This window comes from Equus caballus, chromosome 21, assembly GCF_041296265.1.
Source record: "Equus caballus isolate H_3958 breed thoroughbred chromosome 21, TB-T2T, whole genome shotgun sequence".
Classification (NCBI taxonomy): Eukaryota; Metazoa; Chordata; class Mammalia; order Perissodactyla; family Equidae; genus Equus; species Equus caballus.
Window position 1 is genome coordinate 54504246 of NC_091704.1, and position 21263 is coordinate 54525508.

The 21263-nt window shown below is 34.0% G+C and overlaps 1 protein-coding gene and 1 long non-coding RNA gene across 11 annotated transcripts in view; one reads left to right on the top strand and one right to left on the bottom strand.

The window, feature by feature from the left end:
• The window catches only part of CDH12 (cadherin 12), a 937014-nt gene that overhangs the window by 508983 nt on the left and 406768 nt on the right, over positions 1–21263 (top strand). The window lies entirely within an intron of this gene.
• The window catches only part of LOC111769827 (uncharacterized), a 62103-nt gene that overhangs the window by 31062 nt on the left and 9778 nt on the right, over positions 1–21263 (bottom strand). For all 5 annotated transcript variants that reach the window (XR_011430189.1, XR_011430190.1, XR_011430187.1 and 2 more), the window contains exons 2-4: positions 17419–17578; positions 15390–15527; positions 12066–12221 (exon numbers count right to left, since the gene is read on the bottom strand). This is a non-coding gene — a long non-coding RNA (uncharacterized lncRNA). The remainder of the gene's footprint in view (positions 1–12065; positions 12222–15389; positions 15528–17418; positions 17579–21263) is intronic.

The following is a 21263-nucleotide window of genomic DNA, read 5'->3' on the forward strand; positions in this document are numbered from 1 at the left end:
CCACATCCAACTATCCCACTTCTGGGTATATAGCCAAAGGAAAGAAATTGTTATCTCAATGCAATATCTGTATTCTCATGTTCACAGCAGTATTATTCATAATAGCCAAGGAATGGAAACATCCTAAGTGTCCATTGACAGATGAGTGGATAAAGAAAATGTGTTTATATACAGAGGAATATTATTCAGCCTTACAAAAAGGACATCCTGCCATTTGGGAGAACATAGATGAACCTGGAGGGCATTATACTTAGTGAAATAAACCAGACAGAGAAAGAGAAATACTGCATGATATCACTTATCTGTGTAATCTTAAAAAAAAAATTGTAGAATGGTGGTTGCCAGGGACTGTGGGGGTGGGGGAAATGGAGAGAGATTGGTCAAAGGATATAAACTCTCAGTTGTAAGATGAATAAGGTCTGAGGATCTAATGTATAACCTGACGACTATAGTTGATAACACTGTCTTGTATGGTTGAAATTTGCTAAGAGAGTAAAAGTACTCTTACCAACAAAAAAAAAAAAGAGAGAGAGAGAGAGAAGGGTAAACATGTGAGGTGATGGATCTATTAGTTAACTCAATTTGGAAATCTTTTCACAATGTATACATATATCAAATCATCACTTTGTACACTTTAAATATCTTACAATTTTATTTGTCAACTATACTTTAATGAAGCTTTTAAAAATATCCACTGCATAATTTGGATGTAAATTAGTGTTAATCTAAATGGCTAATGTAATAATTTTATGTGAAATGGAGCATCAAGATAAACTTTCAGATTCAGCTGATATCTCACTACTAATTTCAGATTCAGCTGATATCTCACTACTAATATGCTGCACCTTCTTACCTGGCTCTACCACTGATCTCCGCTCCCCACGCCAGACCTAAGTTGTACATTTATCATGAATGTTAATAGTAGGAAGATTTATGACCTGGAACATTCATGATTCAAAAAGAATTGATTTAGATTATCATAATAGGAGGATGGTAAAACTGAACAATTTCCCTGGTGTAGTGTTACTATTTATCTGTATTCTTGCTAATGCACACCTATAATTGAGATTTAGACCAGATCCCACTGGATATTTCCCAGAAGACTCCCTCCATCCTCAGATATATTAAAAAAAAATCTGTATCTCAAGAGCTAAAGGTAATGATATATATTTAATTACAGTCCGCATGAAAATTGTGCCCTATAGGAAGGAAATCTTCCTTGGGTCTTCGGTTCTATTTCATTACTGCTAGTTTTAACATGTATATTTACAATTGAATTAATTAAAGCATTATAGTTTTAAATTTTATAATTTTCTTAATTTTATTTCATAGTCTTGAAGTCCCTCTTGTTCCTCATCTAATCCATCAATAAGTCCTATTAGGCTTTCTCAGAAATAGATCTGGAATCCAAATGCTTTTCATAACATCTACAGATTGACAGTGATCAAAACCATCTTCATCGTTTATTTGAAAAATATTCTCCAAATGCCACCCAGCTCTCATTCCAGATCCTCTTTACTCATCTTTTCACAGTAGCTAGATTTTAAACCAGAATACATCCTTTCTCTTCTCAACCACTTCAACAGCTTTGCATCTCTCTAGGAATAAAACCCAAAATCCAAATGATAAACAATATGGTCCAACATCGTAATCATCCTGTTACTTTTCTGATGTCTTCTCTGAGCACCTCCTGTCACACTCAATGTCTAGCCACCATGCCCTCACTACTCCCTCCAGCATGTCAACTCACTCCTGCCTCATGGTCTTTGCACTTACTCTTCCTTCTGCCTACAATGCTCCTCTCCAGATACCTGCATGTTTTGCATATGTGTTGAGTAACTTCCCTTCAACAGACTTTTATTTTTCCTTATAAATATCCATTACTAGAAGAGCTCTAATAAATTTGTGGTAACTAGGACATTCACCAAACTCACATTTCCCGTATTTAGCTGTTCCATTTTCTATGTCAATCCAGCTAATTCAAAATACATACTGTTATGAGTAATTGAAGGAATCATACATTGTTATGTATTAAACAAAGGATAGAAAGAAAGTTTAAGAGATTAATATTTGAGAGGTAAAATCTTTTAGAGTGCTGCAGTCTAGAAATAAAACAAACAAGGCTGGCCCCACGGCATAGTGGTTAAGTTCAGCACAGTCCACTTCAGTGGCCTGGGTTCATTGGTTTGGATCCTGGGTGCAGACCTACACCACTCATCAGCCATGCTGTGGTGGTGACCCACATATAAAGTGGAGGAAGATTGGCACAGATGCTAGCTCAGGGCTAGTCTTCATCAAGAAAAAAAGAGCAAGATTGACAGCAGATGTTAGCTCAGGGCTAATCTTCCTCAGCCAAAAAAGAAAAGAAGAAGAAGAAAAGAAATAAAACAAACCAAGGCAAGTAGATCTATCAACAGAAGGCATTTAATATAGAAGATTATAGGTACTGGACAACTGAAAAACAAAACTAAAAGGAAGATAAATCAGAACTAAAACCCACAACAGGAAGCATCTATCACAGGAAACAAGACTGAAGAGGAAAGGAGAAATGATTGGCTTCATCAAAGCTAGTAGCTCAGAAGAGTCGTCCTATCGAGTTGGTGCTCAGCTATCTGTGGAAAGAACTTTTCCTGGATGGGACTGGAGTCTTTAAGAGGGTACAATAGCATGATATGTTTGGCTCAGGAGGAGCTAAAAGAAGCCGAAGGCTAGAACCACCTATCATTGCTTGGGATATACTCCTTCTGCTGGAACAAAAATAAGGAAATCCTTCTTTTACCCCTTTCCAAAGCCCTCTAGTGCTACCAATCATCAGCTAGGAAGCCAGCTGGCAAAAGCGTCAGGCACTGAGGTTTAACAATGATTTGCTGTCCTAACATTGGCAGTACAGACTATAGAAGAATGGATTTAGAGACAAGAGATTCGAGATTCAAATTTGAACATCATTTTCTAGTCTTTCTTTTTGGAGGGGGGGAAGATTAGCCCTGAGCTAACATCCTCTGCCAATCCTCCTCTTTTTGCTGAGGAAGATTGGCCCTGAGCTAACATCTGTGCCCATTTTCCTCTGTTTTATATGTGGGATGCCTGCCACAGCATGGCTTGATAAGTGGTCCTAGGTCAGCACCCGGGATTCAAACTGGCGAACCCTGGGCCACTGAAGTAGTGCATGCTAACTTAATCAGTAGACCACTGGGCCAGCCCACGTTTTCTATTCTTTTGGAATGAATATATTAAGTTAAATGATCAAAAATCTAAGTCCCTGAAATTTATTGGTTCTGCCTCCTGCTTAAATGCCTACAGATAGTTATGATTTAATATAATAACGTCAAACAAAAAACATTGAAAGAGATAGAAGTGGCATTTTAGAATAAATGAAAATGCATGCATGCATATCCGAGGATTCACGTATAAATATAATTTGGTAAAATGGTTGAAATATCCAGTGCCGTTTAAATGTCTTTACAAATGTTGCAAAAATTCCCTAATTATTCATATATGAATGCCCGCTCTATGCTCTTTAAAATATTCTTCCTGATTGACTAATATTTAATACAAATGTAGGAAAACACTCATTTTATGATTAGGAGAATAATAGTTTGATAAAAATAGATACAAATAAAACATATAATGAATGTCAGTAGTGCTATTTTTAGAGCTTATTATAGAAGCAACACTATTTGATTGTTTCAAAAATTAGGTGAGAAAATGTTGGCAGAGATCTTATCACCATACCTTTACACATAAATGACAGTAAGAACTATAATTAAATCTTTTCATATATGATGTAAATATTATGCAAATTTGCAATGACTCATGAAAATGAATGTGCATGTTCCAGACTTAATTTAAAGAAATAAATGCAAAATTTATTCAAAGATTCTATTGCTTATTTTCTTATTGTAATTCAAAGATTATAACTTTGGTTGGAATTAGTTTCAACTATTTATAGCATATATTTGTAGATATTTATCAATAATGTTTTAATTAACTCTCTTGTAGTCGTAGTGAGAAGTAAGCTGGAGTTATTTATGTTGATAGTGGGTCTTGTAATTGTTCTGATACAAAGCAATTTCAATCAGAAGGTTGAGTGTTTTTTGTCAACCTTTTAGAACAAGAGCTTTCTAAATATTCTGAGTGCAACCCACAATAAGGAAAATATTTTACTTTGTGTGTATATATATATATATTTTTTAATACTTGAAACAATACTAACTCTTACAAGATAAAACTGCATTTGATCTAGGAATAGGAGTAGGAAAATCTATCTTCTATTCTATTCTATTCTATTCTATTCTATTCTGTTCTATTCTATTCTATTCTATTCTGTTCTATTCTATTCTATTCTATTCTATTCTGTTCTATTCTATTCTATTCTATTCTGTTCTATTCTATTCTATTCTATTCTGTTCTATTCTATTCTGTTCTATTCTATTCTATTCTCGTTTCCATTCTTCAGCTATTCCTCTTCCTCTTCCTTCTTTCCTTTCTCTTCCTCCCCCCTCCCCCCATCCTCTTCTTCCTCTACTTCCTCTCTTTTCTACTGTTTCTTCTTCTCTGCTGACCATAACCTACTATGTGAAAAATAACTATTCTGGGGATATGTTAACAATAATTACTTTAGAAATGTTATTCTTCCACCTTCTTGCCCATAATGATGGAAATTGTGCTTAAGTTCTTCAGTGAACTGGAGGAAGGGTTTTGTGTGTTTCTTTGTTTATGGCTTTCACGTTTTGAACTGCCTTCTTGTTTATCACACGCCTGGTGACCTTTCCTTTATCCATTGCATATCTACATTAAAACCTAAATACATGTCATTAATTAGATTGCATTATTTTTCTAGTGCTCATTTTTACATATATGAAAGTAACATGGATGAAAACAGTCACAGTTCAGTTGTCTAAACAAAAATGTAGGGTATCGAAAAACTCATTTAAATAAAAAACAATATTTATCCTTTTTATAAGTACCTAAATATTCCAGAAAGAGTGGATGGAGCTGACTCTGGAGTTAAGAAAGTCTAGACTGGTGTTTGAATTTCTGTGAGTAAATGAATTCCCTTGAAATGCACATATGGCTATGTAACAAATGAGGGGAAGTGGTTTTTAGTGAATTCTTTTAAACAGGTACATGTTACAATATTTCATATTAAGGAAGATAATATATTGATTGTAAAAACCAGTATTGGGGTGGATGTTCTGATACACTTCTGGAAATGCTGTAGAAGGAACTAGTACCACAATGACCAACATGAATCTTACGTTTTTAGTAACTGTAAAATGGAAATGAAAAAGTGAACAAAGTGTCTTATTCTGCCCTGGTACTCTGTGTATCCGATACCTGCTAACCTATCACTCTCTAATAATGGATTATTTCGCTTCCTGATACAGTAATCTCAATTTATCTTTAAATTATAACTATACTGGCAGTTCTCATTCTATCTATCTATCTATCTATCTATCTATCTATCTATCTATCTATCTAGATACATATAGAGAGAGAGGGAGTATACATGCAAGAGAAAGAAAAAATCTGTATCATATATTTTTGTCTCTTAAGATACAATGAATGTTTCAATCAACTTTAATTTTGATGTGTTTTAACATTTAAATCTTTGTGTAGTGGATACTGTGAGGGCCTGCTTAGCACTGATTCCTCCCTTCCTTTTTCCTTACGGAATCCCAGTGTTATTCTATATTCTCCTCTCCCCGACAGGGCTCTGTCCCTCAGTGGCTGCTTATCAATGTGCATCTCTTAAATCGTTTTGTCTAACGGTAATCTTATTTCCTGGAGAGTAATTGGTTAAAGAACAGACTTATACCCAATTCCGGTCAATTAGTGTTAGGGAAATTCACTGGGAGTTTTCTGAGGAAATAGCAATGCTTCTGAGAGACAGAGAGAGAGAGTAAGCTATAGGAGTAAATCATCCCTTTCTTTCTATGGATATGGATGAATCTCAGGACTATGTAGTCATCCTTCCAATAAAGAATCAACATTTTTACTAAATTTTGTGATTAATATGCATTTTTCTTTTGATGAGTCTCATTGATTGAAACACCATGTGTACTTGCTAGAAATTCTTGTATGTCATTTAGCATTTCACCAAATTATATTTTCTAAAGAGAGTTCAAGAAAAAAAAAAATGTGCTTCTTTCCCCAACATCTAGATTTAATATGTAGTTATTTTGAGAAGAAATGTTCTCAGGATCTTCTCTAATGTCTAAAAATTTTGGCATAACTTGATACCGAAGACTATCATACATTTGGAGCTTGCTGAACAGCCATGCTTTCTGTTTCAAAATGAACAAGAGGACCATAAATGTGCAATCAAATGAAACTGTAGGCAAGCAGGCTCTTACTATGATATTGTATTCCATGCAAAATATATATATTCCTCCTGGCAGCTTTGGGCTTGTTATGGCCATATTGGCTTTTAAAATTAGCAAAAACCTTCTTTCACACCTATTGGATAAAAAAAATTTTGATTACCTGCCTTATATTAGTACTGGCCAGGAAAAATCTTCCCAGTGCCTTTTCTTTCCTTCTCACAATCTTTCCCCTTTGCAAATAGTGCTCATAGTAAGGTCTTCTACAGCTTTACCTGCTTTAAATTATGGTCTTTCCTTCAGGGCTCAAAAATGCTCTTGTGGATTTTATTTACACTGAGAATTGTTGCATTGGTATATAAGACACACAAGAATGTTAATTATCCATTTGAATTCTCATAATTATTAAGCCCTGAAAAAAATTAATTGTTTGACTAGTACCCCAGCTTCTTCCTCCAAGAAGACTCAATGTGTTACACAGGCTTCAGCAGGAAAAGCCATACAGGTGAAAAATGACAATGTTTGCCAACTGCTAAACACGTGTAAACTCTTTGAGAAGTTCTTCCCTGTTGTAGCGGCAGGTGTATAGCTGTGTTGTGTTGCTTAGGAGCAGAATCTATTTTAAATGTTACCTAGAGAGGTTGTCTGCTCTTGAAGCTCCTTCAGGAGCTGGCATTCAGAACAGGGTCAATCGAGAAGGATGCTGGCTCCATGCCTGAATCTTCTGTTATGTTTAGTTCAATTAGATTCAAATATTCAAAACATGCCAGTGAGAAGAGAAGGTCAATCATTTGGAAATTATATTAGCCATATCTTGGAGGTAATTTTTGCTGTGTCTAGTGTACCTGAACTACATATACAAGAACTAAGGAGAGCAATATAATCTCTTGCCATCATGTGCGGAAAAACATGTTAGAATCAAGACAAAAATTTATATATTACAATAAGCCAACCAGGGTGTTAAAAATCGTCCCACTTAGCATATTACCTTCATCAACTTCTGTTTCACAGACTGAATTCTCTTTGCATGTACCTTGCATGTACCTTAGCAATATCATGTTTTCTAAATGCTTTTGCCCTTAATTTTCACAATACCAACTGAGATGTAAATGGGAAACATTTTGGGCAGGTCACTTGAAAAGTCAAATCACCAGCATTATTTTATTTCTTCATACTCAATATGCACCACACTCTTTTGTTTCTTCTATTACTCCTTTATTTTATACTATTGCCCTCCATTCTTTATAACTGCTATCATTTATTCTAAATAGATTCTAAAATTAGAAAAAATAACGTGAAATTTAATGTTTCTCAGAAGAGTTGATTTGAAAGAAGATTGTATAAAATAATTTTTAACTGAAGATATTGACCTGTTTATTTTTACTATACATACTAATTATTATGGGATATGTCGTATTAGATTGATGTATTTTGACTTAGTATATATGCATGCATTCGTTTTCCCCCTGATTTGTAGGTGAAGTTTTAAATTTTAACAGACATAATTAAAGCAAATCACAGAGTATATTTGCAAGATGATGATCTAAAATTCAGGTGTGCTTAAATAATAATATATTATTTCTAGAGTATGGTCGGATATTATTTCATATGCTTACAAGCTATTTTGCATGTATCTCCCACTCTACACCTTGTACTACCTGTATAAGTCTTTTACCAAGTTTTTGATGTGCTTGTCAGACTTGATTGATTTGTATGAACATGTATATAGTTAAAAAATAATAATAACACTGTCTTTCAAGTGAAATGAAAATATTTTGTTTGGATTTACATTTTTAAATCATTATTTTAAATTTTATATTTTATACTTGTCTATGTGTTTTATGGCATTTGAGTTTTCTCAATGTCTCAATGTCTTTCTTAGAAAAGCATAGATAGAAAATAGATAGAAATAGAGATACACACACATTCATAGATATATAGATATAGCTTTTTCTGTATATGTAATGTTTTCTTCTATTGTTGCTTTATTCTTATAGTTTTCTACATTGTGCATATTATTTAGGGAAATTAAATATCCTAAAGTGATACTTAAAGGTTTTTTTTTTTTTTTTTGCAAACAAGCAAATGAGTTTGAAAACCTACAAATTAATTTTTTTAAAGGAGAAACATTGGTAACTGTCATAATATTTTTTACTCTCTTCATTTTAAATTTTCCCTATCAGCTTGTAAATATATACACATTTTACACACTTTTGTTTAAAATAATTCAAGTGAGTATATAAAATTTAGTAATAAATGCCACTCTTGGGGCTATAGATTAACAATTATTTTAATTAATGGAATTTTGTCACTTGCATTGCATGTCAAAATGTGCTTCCTGTGATTATAGTGTGAAAGACTGCCAACCAATGCAGTCCCAACTAAACTTCTGTAAAATATGAGTCACATTTCTGTGTGTTGTCTTGAAATTTATAGGCCTTATCTAGTTTTCCTTGTCCCAGTTTATATCATTCACTATCAAAAATATAGCCATGACGCTGATAAAATGTTGCTCTTCGTGCTGTTCAAAAATACTGTACCTTAGGAGAGACTCTCTATAAAACACCATTCTGACTGAAAAAATGGCATTTGGTGTTTGATCACTCGCATTAATATTGTTTTATTTTTATATAAAACAGTAAAACGGCAGTAACGTTGAGTTACTGATGACATTTTTATTAGCAAACTGTGGACTTGAGATGATGCTTCTAGTTTACTGGACATGGTAGCAAGCTAACATGTTAGAGTGTTGGAAACATTCAGGGGCTTGTATATAAGCAAAATTTCCTTTTAGCCACACCCATGAGGTCCCTAAATATCACCTAAAATAAATATATATTGAATTGCAGAGGTAATTACTAGGATTCCAAAAAAGAAGGAGAAAGACACACAGAGAGTGAGAGGGATGGAAGGAGGGAGAGAGGCTTGCTTCTCAATCATGAAGACAAAATATTTCTTTTTTTACAATGTATTAGAATGATCTAGAAATTAAAATAACAATTTCCAGCACAATATTCTAATATAAAAAGGATTTCATTGGACACTAAGAATAACCAGGCATTGAAATTTGTAATACTGGGGCTGGCCCAGTGGCGCAGTGGTTAAATTCGCATGTTCCGCTTCTCAGTGGCCCAGGGTTCGCCGGTTTGGATCCCTGGTGCGGACAGGGCACCGCTTGACAAATGCCATGCTGTGGTAGGCGTCCCACATATAAAGCAGAGGAAGATGGGCACGGATGTTAGCTCAGGGCCAGGCTTCCTCAGCAAAAAGAGGAGAACTGGCAGTAGTTAGCTCAGGGCAAGTCTTCCTCACAAAAAAAAAAAAAAGAAAAGCAAAAGAAATTTGTAATGCTGTCTAACCATTATTTTAGTGTCATTGATGTCCTCCTAAAGGTCGCTGCTAAATGCAATAGTTCTGTGTTCATTAGGCAGTTATTGGTAGGAAATAGGGGCATTTATATTTAATGTACTGAATATTTTTTATCATTTACAGTTCTTTAAATTTTTATTTTGCTACTACTTCCAGGAAATGACTTATAGTTCTGTGATTTTATAACTCAAAAGTTGCTTTCAGGGTTATATAGGAAATATTACAAAATTGCTATTAAAAAATGTAATTTTTATATATAACTCTCTGGAAAATAATTAAAATTCACAGAAGAGGTTTTCTGTTGCTTTGAAATCCAAAAAAAGGTTGACTTATGTTTATTAAGACAAAATATCAACTAAACAAACAAATTGAAAATAGAATATAAAATAGTGATTTTTCCTTTTTTGTAGTTCTTTAATATAATCTTATATATGAAATACACATTTTCTGTAGTCCTTAAGAATGTAAATAACTAATCCTTACAGATTATGTTTAAAGGACTATTACCAAAAAAAACTATATTAATAGTTAGAGAATCTCTATAATATCTTCTGAAATAGCTATATTCTTGTTTACGCATTTCCTTCTTCAAGAACTTTGCCTGGTTTTTCATATATGATATAAATTCTCACCTTCCTTATTTCATTCACTTCAGTAATTATTTTAGATTGGTATACAGATGAAGCATTCATAATGGTGGTTGATTTTATCATTGCAATTCAAGCAGGTCAAGAGAAAGTTCTGTTTTTATTTTCATATGTAGTAAAGCTTTACAATTTTTGCAATTTTTCTATTCTGTTTATGTAGCACCACTTTTAATATCCCATAAAGACTGTAATTTATGATTTAAAGGAAGCATGCTTTGTTGTTTATACCTCTATAGGGAGAAAGGGATAAATATGCCTCATAGTGTAATAGTTTTCAATAGAAGTGTTACCTTGTGAAATACTGTTTTCATATGTATCTCTTGGTGCCTACTAAATAGAGAGTTTTTTTTAGCACTAGCATCTTTCTTACATGCTACTTTAATGATACTATATATCTTTTTCATTTAATTTCATTAGCAGTATTAAACATATAATCCCCTAATGAACAGTTTGTTGAATACCCATTAAATTAAAAAGAAAGAAATAATCATTAAAATAATTAAGAAAACCATAGTTATTCTTCACAAGTTCTCTATAATCTGTGTTTAATAATATCCCACCAATGGGAACAAGTTTGAGCCAATAGATATTGTTCTATTCAAAATTCTTGGTCTAATTTATAAGCTATAATGACTATTATAAATTAGGAATTTTCCTCTCTATTGTTAATTTTCAGATAATTCTGTTGCATAGTAATAGAATACAAATAGACATTAAAATAGAATGTAAAGAGGGTCCATAGATTAAAATGGGTTCTGTTTATATACAGAGAGTTTCCCAGTATCATCAAAATCATTATCTTGAGAATATAGTCTTGTTTTCCCATATTCTGTAAACATTGCCATTCAAGTCACAAAATATGGCATTGTTATGTGAAAACAGTAAAAGAACAAGAGAATTGACCATTTCAGTGTGATTTACAAACTGTTATTACTCTATTTATTTATTCATACATCTAACAAAGATGAGTTGGCATTCCACCCATTTCTTATAACAGGGTAGAGAAGGAAAGGAGGTATGCAAATGAGTTGAGCAGTCATTTTCCATGAATCATCTCGGCTATTAAAGAATTATGAACTCTCATTTTTGTGACAATAGTTTGTAAACAAAACAGAAAGTTATTTGGCATGAATCTATTTTCTAGTGAATGGAAGTAGTGAGAATATGAACAGGGCAGTAAGCTGTCCAATTCTAATGTGCTATTAAGAATATTGGAAAAATAAAGATAACATTATGATGTATTGTATTGTAACAGAAATGTAGCCCAAATAATCCTTTACTAGCTGCTCGGCAATTTGCCTTTTGTCCTTGATAAGCAAAGAATAAAAAGGAGCATTAATTCATCTCTTTTCAATGCTTTTGGGGGAGGGGGGTTGTTGTGTGTGTGTGTTTGTGTGTGGATTTTCTGCATATTCTTATCAACAAATTGAGGTTCTTATCCAAAATAGTCAAATACTTTTGAGCCAAGTATTTTATGTTTTTGTTTCTAAATTACTGTCTCAAATTGATTTTCTAAATCAGCATATCTTTATAGCATCATAGTCACACCCACGTTCATTTATCAATAGATGTTACCTTTTCATTGATTTTTCTTAACCTTTAAAATGTCACTTGGAAAGAATTAAAAATTACCAAAAAATAATTTTATTATTTACAATAAAGTATAGTGTGGATATAAAATAGGGTAAAGTGTGTATGTGTGTGGGACTCAGAAAGGGGAGCCCACCTGGTGTTAAGACGTTGACGTTCTTGACTCCGCTGACAGACTAAACACAGAGTATCTGGAGTGCAGGATAAGCTGCAGATGCAGAAGGAAAGACCACTACACGGGCACATATTTCAGACGTGAGCTTGAAATGTAAGTTAAATCAAACAAAGCTTTCTAAAAGATCAAAAAACAATGATCTAGAATTATTTGGGGAAAAATACCTGAAAGTTTACGTAACTTTCATAAGCATCATTACAAAACGTATTTTACCAAGTAACTGAATAATCGACATTCTATCTGAGGCATTCATGTAATTTCTGTGATTTGAATTTATTTTTCCATCCTTTCAACATCATGTGAACAAAGCCAAAATCTTTTTTAGATATACCAGCTAGTAATTTTTTTTTTGACAAAAGCAGAGAAAATAAAGCAAATTTGCATTGCAGGTATATTTGATCCTAGAAGTGATAGCAAGATGATTAAACAGCAGAATGGGTACAAGTATGCATTTTCCTTCCAAAAAATGGGAATGGAACACACCATAATAAATATGCTTCTGGTGGAAGTTGGAATTGCGTTATTAAAAGGAAGAAAGTCCCTCATAATAACACCGGAGGCACTAAAAGAAGAGAAAGGATTTGCAAAGTTGCTCAGAGAGTGTGATAATTAATGCTATGAATTTGATAGTGTAAAATTCTTCAAAAATACTAGTGGTTTTGGTTGGAGATCTACTCAGTTGAAGAATTATAGTGCCTGTATTACAACTTAAATATCCCCTTCCAAGGAGACAAAAAAGCAGCTTTATTAATATAACTATTAAAATAGGTTTATATATAGTGACACAAAAGGTGTTCCTTTGATGAATTGATTTTATCTTTAATTATGTTATATTTATTATAGAAGCTATGATTTTAATTAGAAGAAATAATTAGAAGAAAGAATAAGATTTTTTTTAGGATATAATAAATTTGTCATGTAGAGGTGGTGACCAAACTCCACCCTTAATATCTGATTAAGGAATTTCTACTTTTCCAGGGCATATTCAGGCTAATTAAAATCATGCTTGTGTTTTCATTAATGGGAACACAACAGTAATTCCTCGAGCTCATGATAAAAATGTATACTGCCTGATATCAAGTTGAGTTTCTGCTTTGATTATCAGAGGTCAGGAGAGTAAATGATTCATGGTCTTCCTTTATGAAAAATGAGTAACTATTTATTTTTACCAAAACAGAAAGGAAAAATGTTTATACATACAGAGATGACTGCAGTTTTCCTTTGGAAACATACTTTACCTACTAATAAATGTTAAAATAGTAACATTAAAATTCTGCAAGTCTCAATTCTTTTATTATTTAACAGGAGAAAAGTAATGTATATACTCCCATCATGGTCTAAAATTTAAACATCATATGCTACTTCAGAGTAACATTTGACCCATGTCTGTTTCCGATCCTGTTATGTTTGCATCTATTTTTTTCATAAAAGTATTGCTACTTATTATTAAAGCTACATTGTAAATAATATTTTTTAATTGTAAATATAATTTTTACAAAATTACTTGTAAATAATAGCAAATAACAGCTTCCATTTATGAAAAATTAAGTATTACTGAGGCTTTCCCGAATATTTTACTGAACTTAGCTCATTTCATCTTTTTTATAAATATAGTAAATGTGGGTACTGTTATTATCCCCACTTTGCAGTTATTAAATAGCAAAGCTGCGACCTGAACAAATTCTAACATTGTCCAAATCTACACTTTCTACAAAAAGAGTGACAGATGTGGAATAGTTTTGAACTTGAATTCCATCCTGATCTAAGACAATCTAGAAGAGTTCACCTTACTTATGGAAAAATAACCAAGGGTGGCATGTCCCTGCGCAGAAATTACTCTGTTGCCAAATAATGGAGTTCTCATTTCGTATGCAGTCTACTGGGGCCATTATGACCATGTAAGTGTTAACATTGGGAATGGAACATCAGCAACCATGGAACTAGAGAATCGTAACCTTTCCACAGGTTTACTCTTAAGATCTTTTTTTCTCCTCCCCAAAGCCCCAGTACATCGTTGTATATCCTAGTTGTAAGTCATTCTAGTTCTTCTAGGTGGGATGCCGCCTCAGCACGGCTTGATGAGTGGTGCATAGGTCTGCACCCAGGATCCAAACCAGCAAACTCTGGGCTGCCAAAGTGGAGCATGCGAACTTAACCACTGGGCCATGGGGCCTGGCCCCCTGGTTTTAATATCTTTGAATTTTCTCAGTGTTTTGAATAAATGAAAGAGAATATATTATAAATAATTGCATAAAATGGTCTGTTGTACTGAGATGCTCTATGTTTACCCACGCAAAGGAATGTTCTCAGATACTAGTTGAGATTTCAGGGGTAGCTGCTCTTCAAAGTTCTCACTATGCAGAGTATGCAAATTAATAAATCTCAAGAAATTCTGGAGAAAGCCTCCCCAAAAAATCAAACAAAACATTCCTTTGTCAAATTATTTCTGAAACGTCCAAAATTAAGCCACTATTAATATGTTTCTAATTTTAAAAGCAAATTTATGTGGGACTTCATTCACCTACATAAACTGATTCATTTGATTCTTTAATCTCTTGATCTCTGAGTATCTGGATGATCTCATCCTGCCTCCAACACAACTTATATATACTTTGCCTGCTCCATTAGAATAGAAGACTTATTGTATTGGGATTAGTACTTTGTAAGTACTTAGTAAGTACTTTGTACTTAGAGAAGGCCCAAACTTCTGGACAACTCTACTCTAGATTCATCTAGTTCCTTTTTAATTTAGTGAAAGGCCATTGGGAAGCCTTTCTATATTATCTATATTTAGTCATGATTAATTTGGATATGTCAAATGACACAATATGTCACACGCCAAAAATTAAAATGGAATAAGAAGGCACATGGCTATTGAGACATCATCAATGAACATTATCTTAAAAACTGGAAGTACCCAGTGTTATTCTTTTTTCTACGTGTGTTATATCGAGTCAACACATATCAAAGAATGGGGCAAAAGGCTAGTCTAAGTAAAGTCATTAAGGTCAGGATTTAAGGTCCTCTCTGGCATTCCCTTCATTCATATAATTGACTTCTGTGTATTGAACACATATTATGTGCCAGACCCTGTGCTAAGCACGTGTGATACAAGAAATAAAATGTGCTCTCATTACTAGAGAGATGCAGATAGAAGAAATAAAATGTGCTCTCGTTACTAGAGAGACGCAGATTTCTTGCAAAGGACAGTGTTAGTTTTCTCATGCTGTGTAACAAGCTACAACATACTTTGTGGCATAAACCAATACCCATTCATTATCTCACATTTCTGTATTCCAGAAGTCTAGGCAGGCTCATCTGGGTCTTTGACTGGGGTGTCCCAATGTGGAAGTCAAGGTTTCAACCAGGCTGGCCTCTTATCTGGAGGCTCCCAGGAAGAGTCAGCTTTCAAGCTCATTCAGGCTGTTGGCAGAAGTAAGTTCCCATGAGTGTAGGACTGAGGTCCCCATTTTCTTGCTGGCAGTCAGCTAGGAGTCTCCTTCAAATAGTAGTGGTCACTCAGCAGGCCCTTTCCTCCATCTTCAAGCCAGCAACAATACCCTCTTGTTTCAAATCTTTGACTTCCTCTTCTGTCCCTTGCTAGAGAAAATTCACTGCTTTTAAATAGCACATTAATTAGATCAGGTTCACTGGAATAATCTCCTTATTTACTATTAATTGTAACCTTAATTACATCTGCAAAAATCTCTTTTGCTATTAGGGTCATGCTCCCTTAATGATGGGGAGCATTAGGTGATTTCGCCATTGTGGGAACATCATAGGGTGCACTCACATAATCCTGGATGGTATAGCCTACTGAACACCTAGGCTGTATGTGCTAATCTTCTGGGATCACCATCATAAGTGCTGTCCATCATTGACTCAAATATCCTTATGCGGTGCATGACTGAATAAAAGAGTGAGCGTCATTGGGATTATTTTAAAATTCTACCTACACAGACTACACTACACTAACAGGAGAATACAAAGCATAGATGGGTAAGGCTTTGGAATGTTATCTTTACACTTGCATTTGATGAAGCACTACTCAGTAATGCAAACATCTGGATGTAAAAGGAAATGTTAGAAACAGAAAAAGGAAGATTGTGGGGAAAGTAGCTAAGGGAGGTTCCAAGCCTCTCTTTTCCAGACTGAAGCTAATTAATAATCTGTATCAGATTTGTTATTCCGTGCTCTGTTTTATGTTATACTCTAGATCCCCTGGTGTTTAGTTTTCAATGCTGCTACTGTTGTTGTTGTTGTTAGCCAACCACTCTGTATTTGATGTTAACGTTGTAAATGATTCACTTTCCCTTTGGGAATTTTGCAGAAAGTTTTTAAATCTTTAATCAAGTGAATGTCTAGGTGTATCAGTCAGGATTACGCCAGAGAAAAAGAACCAGGGGGTATATAAGAATTTTATTGCCAGGTATTGGCTGATGAAAATGCAGGAGGTGGCTAGGCAAGTCTGACATGTATATGGTTGGCTGTCAGAGGGCAGTCTGGAACTCTGGGGAACAGGCTGAAGCTGCTGTCCACAGGCAGAATTTCTTTTGCTTCAGAGAAGGCTCAGCTCTGCTTTTAAAGACACTTAATTGATTGAATCAAGCCCATACAAATTGTCTAAGATAATCTCCTTTACTTATGTCATCTAATTATGGACTTTAATCGTATCTACAAAATGCCTTCACAGCAACACCTAGATTAGTGTCTGATTACGTAGCTTGGGACAGTAACCTAGTCAAGTTGACATATAGAAAACACCCTTACCAGTTTCTGCTTTTTCTTTTAAACAAACAAACAAAAGACTTACTTTCTTTCCAAAGTGTTGTTAGACCACACTCTATAGAACCATCTCTTCCTTTTTACACTGATTTCCTCAAATGCATATTTAATTGTCAGATACATCCACCCAAAGTGTTGTAAGCAAATGCTTGATGGCCTTGTACATGATTCAACCATCATGGTATTTTAGGAATGATCTTACACTTACATACTTTAATTTTTTTAAATTTTTTTTTTAAAGATTTTATTTTTTCCTTTTTCTCCCCAAAGCCCCCCGGTACATAGTTGTATATTCTTCGTTGTGGGTCCTTCTAGTTGTGGCATGTGAGATGCTGCCTCAGCGTGGTCTGATGAGCAGTGCCATGTCCGCACCCAGGATTCGAACCAACGAAACACTGGGCCGCCTGCAGCGGAGCGCGCGAACTTAACCACTCGGCCACGGGGCCAGCCCCTACATACTTTAATTTTGATGAGCAAAATAAGTAAACACCAATAACACAAATAACATTATCTTTACATATTTTCTAACCTTGTTTTAACGTAAGTTAAGAGTCTTCCTACACTTCAAGTTTTAGAGCTGTTCATTGATGTCCACAGTCAGGGTAGTAAAGTGGTTTCAGGTCTAAGTGGCATATTCTTTCTACTCAGTGTCTTGTTTGCCCATATTCGGAAGAAAGACCTTGAATATGCTATGATAGAGAAAGGGAACACTTATTAATTTGGCAAAATTTTGTGGTTGGCTTGGTTCTCAGAGCACATCTAAGGTTTTTCTTGTAGACTCAGATTCCATGTCTTTTCTAAGATTACTGCAATTCATACATCAGACTATAGAATGACAAATTGACACTTTGTTTTCCCATGGTAACTTTTAAGTGTACAAATAAGAGGAGAAAGAAAAGGTTATCCATTTATCTACAAAAATGTTCAGTCAATAAACTTTTCTCTAAAAAACAGTGCTATTATCTTGAAACTTTCAAGATAAAAAATATTAAAAGCTTATGGAAAAGCTTTAATCCTTTTTAGCAATTTTTAAATGTCATTTAAGTTGTATTACCAATAATTGCTGTTGCTGTCTTCATCATTTATTCACAGAGAATATAAAGGCCTGGAAAACTGGAAGACAAACTGACTGGTTTTAATTGTTATGTGAAGAGCATATTGACATTTTTTCTTATTTTCCTACTTAATAAAAAATCCCATTTATATTTGAGTCAAAAATCTTTTTTCCAAAGCTTACATGCTCAGGTGAAATCTTTCTAAGGAAAATACACATTAAAGAGCTATGCTTTTGTTTGCTTATGAGCTTAGAATTCCTTTCTACATTATTCTAAGAAAATATTATAATTATAGTTGTCACAAAGTATTCATTCTCTGGAAATATTGCAAAGTATGCAACCATATTGTTATGGTGGAGATTTCAGATACCTGAATGCCTTTGGTTTATTTTTGAAAATGCTATGAGATATACTGTGGGATTATTTCAATCCACAAATTTTACCTATGGAGAAAAAACTTAAATAAATCTACTTTAATGCAAGTCATGATAATTTTATTTTGAAAGGAGTTGGATTTGACAGATTTTTAACTGAAATCAAAATATAAATGTATATAGAAATAGAATTTTGGAAACATTCTTTTATAAGTTTGTGAATGTCGCTATGTTATTTCACAATGTGTTCTGTGTAAATCAAGATTTATGTAGGTTTCTTCTACACAAAACACAAGTTAATTGAGTAAAAGAGATGTACAATGATATAGCACTGTTCGACTCATCATTATTAGGTTAAGTTGATACTGCAAATAACTATTCAAGCCAGTGTTGATATAGTCTAGGTTGATAAACTATGGCCTGTAGGTCTAAACAGACTGACTAATCATTTTTGTATAGCCCACAAAGAAAGATGTTACATTTTAAATTATTATATAAGTACCTACATAATATCCTCAATTTTGCCTCTTTGCTGCAAACTCTAAAACATTTGCTATCTAATCCTTTAAGAAAAAGTTTGCCAACTTCTATGTCAAATGAACATAGAAGAATGCGGAGTCCGAAAACCTGAAATGTAGTTTATTGTTTTTAAATTGTTCTCTGTATGACCTCAGACAGGATGCACTTAATTTACGTTAGCCTCAATTTCTTCATCTGTAAAATGGGCATAATAATACAATTTGCTCACCTTATTACATATAATACTTCTCAAAGGAAATAATGTGTATGCAATCTCTTTGAAAAGTACATAACACTATTAAATGAATGTATGATGGAATCAGAATATACGTAAGGCTTGTCTTTAAGAGTAGGCTCTGGAGCAATTGCTGAATTTCAATCCCAGATAATTTACTCCCTAGCATTGTTGACTTGGGGAAAGTTACCCTAAATTAATCTGTTACTTTACCTAGCAAGCTTTCTATAGCCTGGTTCTTTGAAAGAGTTGAGATCCTGCTAAGAAGTAGCTGCTGGCAGGTCCCTGTGTCCCTGATTAGTTCTGACCAGCTTCCCTCCTGGAAATCTGCCTTCATTGCCCATTGGCATTGACAAATTTCCAGATAATGGCTGGTTTCTTCCAGAATGGGCTTCCTATGGGACTGATCCTCTTTGTGGTTCAATTGCCTGGAAACAGCTGACTCTGATCTTGCTCTGCAATTCAGGCAACGTGTCTTTTATTGCTATGTTATTGCCTCCCGGGCCACCTTTCATAGGTGCATCATTTTCTCATAGCCTCCTCTCACATTAACTTGAAGGTCTTTCTTCCGACTTCATTTCTTCCTCAATAGTCTTGGAATGCTGAGGGGCTATTGCATAAAGTGATTGGGTAGACTAAGCCCCAACACTGAATTCCAAATAGATTACGTTGTTAGAGTTCCTATTATAAAAATCCCCCTTTTCCTGAGTGAATGCCATAAATCTCACTTGTTGGCATAACAGCAGGAATCAGAAGGCCTAATGTAAAACCTAAGAATAAAATTCTTCTACTGGATGTTTCCATGTTGTATACCAGTTCGTGAAATCCAATGGTACATTCATGCTCCTATGCTTAGTTCATCTGAGAATCATACCAGTAAACATCCCTCATAAAGATGCCCTTTCTGTATTAAATCAAGCACAAATATTTGTCTTAGACTACTGAAATCCAGGTTTTCGTGATGTCTTTATGCTCAGGAGATTATGTCAGCTCTCAGCTTAGGGCAATTTAAAGGACACCTTCAACTTCAGCCAGCTTTAGGGCTCATCCGTGTCCCTGAGTCACTTATGCTAACCACCAAACTTCAGACCTGCTGAGCATTAAGTATTTATCCCTAACATATCAGAATTTTCACACATTTGTGATTTGGACCAGCCTATTTCCCTAGTTCTTCTAAACTAGACTGAATTGAGTAGATGATCCTAAGAGGGTTGTCTCCACAGAAATCCTTAGCTGAAATGTCCATTCAAGGACATGTCAAAACTCAGTTCAGAAAAGCCTGATTTTTTCCACCAATTTGCTCACTTTGAAAGCAATCAAAGTTCACTATAACAAGGATAATAGTCTTTCGATTAGAAGTAAGTATTGGAGAGAAAACATAAAGTTTACATTGTAGTAATTCTGGAATAATTAGAATTACTTCAAGTTATTTATAAAAAGGTTACTCTTGTTGTTCTTATTGGAATTTTTATTTAATTATTGTTAAATCATCTTGCTTTGGAGTAAGTTTCATACTTATGTGAATTTTTTCTTAAAGTGAGAGAAAGCAAAGTGTAGCAACTTAGTTTTACCATAATCCATTATCTTGCAACTAACTGCAAGTATGTTTGTCCTCTGTCATTAATATAATAAATTGTATGCTTTAATTATAAATGAAGGTATAAATTGTGAAATATTAATTTTCTCAATAAATGTTTATTAATAATATATGATTCTGATATTTTCATATCCATAGCACTGAGTTTAAAATTAGTAAAAAATAAAAAAACTTAAAATGACAATTTTATATAATAAAAAATAGCTCATTTTTAAGTGGAGAAGAGTACATACTCAGTGAGACTGAAAAACATTCAATTAAATCGTAAAGTTGGCTTGTCATTATGAAATATGACTTACATAAAAAGGCCCCTTGAAATAGCTCGTGTTTTCTCCACTGGAAATCAAGAACCTAATTCTTGGTCTTTAGGTAAGAAAAACAACACTCTGTGATAAAGGTAAATGATCCTTGCTTTGTAGCCCCTTTGATAGAACTACCCTAAATGAAATAGTTCTAGTGTGGTGAATTGTGATAGCTTTTCATATTCCCAAGCAGGGCAGAAGCATCTGGAAATCTAATTCTCCAAAGATTTTTCTGTGCTGCTTTTAAACAGAATAGTAAAATGATGGAGCAGGTAAACATCTGCCAGTTACA